At 39.1% G+C, this 4,399-nt stretch overlaps 1 protein-coding gene across 2 annotated transcripts in view; it reads left to right on the top strand.

The window, feature by feature from the left end:
- Nucleotides 1-1,617: 1,617 nt before the first annotated feature.
- Nucleotides 1,618-4,399, top strand: part of wdp (Leucine rich repeat protein windpipe) — a 19,483-nt gene continuing 16,701 nt past the window's right edge. Inside the window, exon 1 of one of the 2 annotated variants that reach the window (XM_018031115.2) lies at nucleotides 1,618-1,773. The gene's annotated coding sequence lies outside the window, so the exon portion shown is untranslated. Of the gene's footprint in view, nucleotides 1,774-3,063; nucleotides 3,401-4,399 lie in introns of those variants that run through there. The other variant, XM_018031114.2, reaches the window with a different exon arrangement.

Genomic DNA, 4,399 nt, shown 5'->3' with positions numbered 1-4,399 from the left:
GACGTCTGATTTCTTTTTAAAAATATGTCTTCTAGTGCATAAACTTTTGGGATTGACTGTATAGCCAATACATCCTTAAGTACATGATTATGATCATAGCGACTGTTTTATTTTTATATGCATATTTGAAACAATAGATGTTTACAAATTCCGTTTATTGATTGCACAACAAGAAAATAAGCTATGATCAATAGTTATGGCGTGAATTTGATAAAAAAGAAGTGAAAACGTCAGCGACCGGCAAGCTGAGCGAAAAAGGGGAAGATAAAATCCGAATAAAGTAGACATTGTCAACAGGACATCGATTCTCAGAATCAGCGATTACCTACCATTCACATCTGTGATTTCTGTCCATATTTCCGAGTGAGAAACGAAGAAGTAGTGAAGGAAAGGACGAAGAGAGAACGAGGGAAGGGTCGGTTCTAATAATATGGTTTGCAACGTCGGGGACGCGATGCCTTGGAGGTTGACCGGAAATTCGGAAGAGATGGTCGCTTCTGGAGTATTAGCACTGACCTAGGGAAGGCCTCGAGGTCGTCGATGGCACACATTCCGAGTGCGCCTATATTAAGTTAACTGCTTCATAGCTGCCGATTGGACAGTCGGTTTGTCATTGCCAACGTATAGGTATACGAACAGGGCATAGGCAATGCCAATTGCACGCATCCGCAAATTTGCCACCAACTGGCACGCTTATGTTATAGAGTTACTGCGGGTCTACCTAAGTGGTTCCTCTCTCTAAGACACTTCGTAAAGGTGTGCTCACAACAATTCCTTTGACCCATCGGGTCAGAGGAGAGCCGTTTTTGCAATCACTTGTTGCTTCACACGTAGAAGCCTCGTGGGTAGGTGCAAGTTCGTTGCGAAAGAGAGGAAAGCGGAAGAAAACGTTAACTCTTTTTACATTTCAAAGGAACATTCTGATTCATTAAGTCAAACGTAGGATGCCGAGCGATATTGCATTGCATTCACACCTGTGCGTGCAGGTCACCTTGCGTGCCAAGGTTGTAGGAAATACAGAATGCTAGCAGAATTCGTTCATGACGTCGAGCTACTCTTAATGACACTTAAGTAATGAGAATTTTGAAATTACAAATCCCACACAATGTCAAGACATTCTATTTCGATGTCCTCTGCTTAGCGTACGTAGAAGGAGACGTACGCATAGAGGTACTTAACTTAATTGACTCCGAACAGTTGTGCGTAAATGGCGTGTCTACGCACGTATGGTATCTATGAGTGCTTTCTAAACTAATGACGCTCGAGACTCACCCTGCCAATCTTTATTTATTTTATATCATTTTTTTTACAATTGATAATGATTTATCAGTATCATAGTTTTATAATATAATTGAAGTACACATTATGTAATCCATTAATGCACGTAAGTGTTTAACCAACGGAAATTCCCTCGGATCTTTTTGAAGTAGAGATACAATTATCGACATACGGAATAAAATAAAACGTCGTGCGTTAAGAAAGATTTGAAAGTGACACGTGGTAACGATGTTTGATTCGCAATAACGTCCCTAATCGTCGACTTGTAATAGCTGCATGCGCTTACCGGCAGTGAAGCAATAGACGTGTTAGTCGTTTAGCTCGACTCGATTCAGTACTTGTCGCTCGGGCTGTCCTCACCGCTCTTCGCTAAGAATCTCTTTCTAGGTCAGAAAATATACGAGGAACGTCGGTCGATATGACTAACAATAAGCCATAGAGATCAGCAGCCAGAAGAAGTCGAGCTCCGGTACCCCAGACGATGGAGACGCGAATGTAAGTGATAATCGATAATTGAACATCCCAAGTTCGAATACATACCACGTATATGTGTACATACATATATGAATAGATACCTAGTTATTTATCGCGGGGCAAGACCACCGGGCATGGTTTAAAAAATTAACGCGTTCTCTATCTTCGGTCGTAAAAGCCTCAGTCGATGCTGGCTTCGAATTATCCTTTGTGTAGTTTATCTTTAATGCGATTTTGTATTCGATGGATATATTACTCTCGAGAGATCAGAATTTTATTCAGAAGATTATCACTTATAACATATCGAATTTTATGTAATTTCTGTTGAATTATTTGAATTTGTCGTAACGCGTGAAAAATATTTCTTTTTAAATAAATCTGTTTGAGAATCACGATAACTTTGGAGCAAGTTACAATTTAACTGATTATTGAATGAAATTAGAATAAGTGTGTTAATTGAGTGAGTAAAATAATTCGACGCCGGTTTGAAGAAAAATTGCGTAAGAGATAATTTATGAACTTGATAAAATATAACGGTTTGAGAAATAACGGATGCGATGTTATAATCACTTTTAATCTTCAATTGCACAATTTCAATTCTTTAAATAGCGTAGGTCGCAAACAGTGAGTGAATGATTAAACGTGTTCCAGGTAATCGATTGGCCAGAATTATTACGAATCGTTAGCTATAACCGTGGGAAAGATTCTTATAATTATCTATGTATGTATTATAAATTTTAAGTCACATGTTCTTCGATTAGATGCTCGATTTTATCGAAGTAAATGCATTTTCTCAAACTATTTCAGCTTATTAAAGCAACTTCGCAACTGAACATTGATTGTGAAATATTAGAAGTATCTAGTGTGTTTCTCAATGTCGTAAAATTTAATTCTGCATTGTATCCATCAGAAATCGTTACTAAAAAACGATCGTTCGCTTTTGAGATAGTTGACTATGAAAATAACCGGCTTTAAGAATCAACGTGTTCAATTTCAACGTACGTCGGTCCGATTTCTCGCTGTTCAATTGAGATCAGTATCGATGAAATGAGTGTCTTTCATAAAAAAAAAGGAAAAGGAAAGGAGGAAAAAGGAGCGAGACGTGATTCTCAGTTATTCGGTATTTCGAAATGCACACATGCAAAGCTAAGAGATCGACGTTCCTCGGGACGATTTCACCGATTCCCCGAGACAGATCGCGCACACCTATCGCCGGTTGCTACCAAGACACGAGAGCGTGCATCGCGAATCGGTGGTGGGGCCGACGGAATCGAGGCAGGGAGTTGGCAGGCCCGCCCGCTGACTACGTTCTCTCGCTCGCGGATTGTCAGAGTCCACAGTCCTAACTCGACTTCAGGCTACGACAGATCGTATCTCGCTCGTATCTTCATTCGATCTTCTTGCCGCGAATTAATCTTGCGCGCGTTAGCCTTGCCCCCCCGCCCTGACCGACCTTCTCAATTTAACTGTACACCCGACCCGATCGAACGACCTTCAGATACCACCGAAACTCCGTTTATCGCGGCTTTTATCGTGCCGGTTCTCGGACCGTTCGAGTGTTGGTGAACGAGGATTCAAGGATACTTTTCCTGTTACAAGGATAATCCGGTGGAATAACTCATCAAAAGATAATCGAGAGACCTAAGAGGTAAGGGCACGTGATTTCACAAGCCTTCTTCGGACACATTCCGTTCTTCTCGCGAGATAACTTCGGTCAACTGGACGTGATTCGGCTAAGAATCGAATGCAAATTGGGGATCGTGTTTTTAATTAACTATAGGCGTTCGACCGATTACGATTCTTCGCGGTACATCGGCTCTCTGTCATTCTTTAGTTGCTCAAGAGACTCTCCAGGGTAGTTTCTTACCATATAGAACACGCCACAACGACAGCACGTATCATAATTATCAATTTTTATTGATGTGAAGTAGTTTATATCGTGTAATTATTTTAATACTTTGAATTACAGTAGAAGTTCTTGTATCTTAATGTTTGCTTCGTGATAAGTCTGATAATTAAATGGAGTTTCCTTTAAGAGTCAAGGAGCAAAAAATAAAAGCGATGTTTAAAAGCTACAAATACGTCAATACGAACATGCATAAGGCAACTGTTTATCTTGTATTTAAATTCACTTTCTTTGTAATACAAATGACTACCTGTTTCTACTGATGTCGCATGTAAATTAAATTCAATCGCTATCTTGCATCCTATGATTGTTGCAAAAACTGTTCTACCGGTAGTTTCTAAAATTAGATTGAATCGCTAGAAATCAAGTAACCCCGAGACACTCGAGGTCGGGCGATGGGGTGAAGGTCGGGTTTTTTTCATTTATTACAATTTTTCATAATCAACGAGTCACATTTATCTTTTTCTTAAGGAAAATAATGTTGGATAAATTTCAGTATTAAGAAATGTTTAATTGACAATTTGCATCGAAATTAAATGAAAATGCGTGCTTCGTTTGCATGAAAAAATGTAAGCAGGAGTTCAACGGATGTTTGCATTAAGTATCGAATCTCTGTGTATCATTATACGGTAGAAGTCAAATGTTAATATAAATTTGAGGAAATATTAGTGTTCTTAATAATTCATTCATCATCGATTTACGTAATTTCATAGATACAAACACATATTTACTATTAGATCT

Source organism: Ceratina calcarata, unplaced genomic scaffold (assembly GCF_001652005.2).
Source record: "Ceratina calcarata isolate Rehan_Ccalc_2016 unplaced genomic scaffold, ASM165200v1 scaffold546.2, whole genome shotgun sequence".
Classification (NCBI taxonomy): Eukaryota; Metazoa; Arthropoda; class Insecta; order Hymenoptera; family Apidae; genus Ceratina; species Ceratina calcarata.
This window is presented reverse-complemented; position numbering and strand designations above follow the sequence as displayed.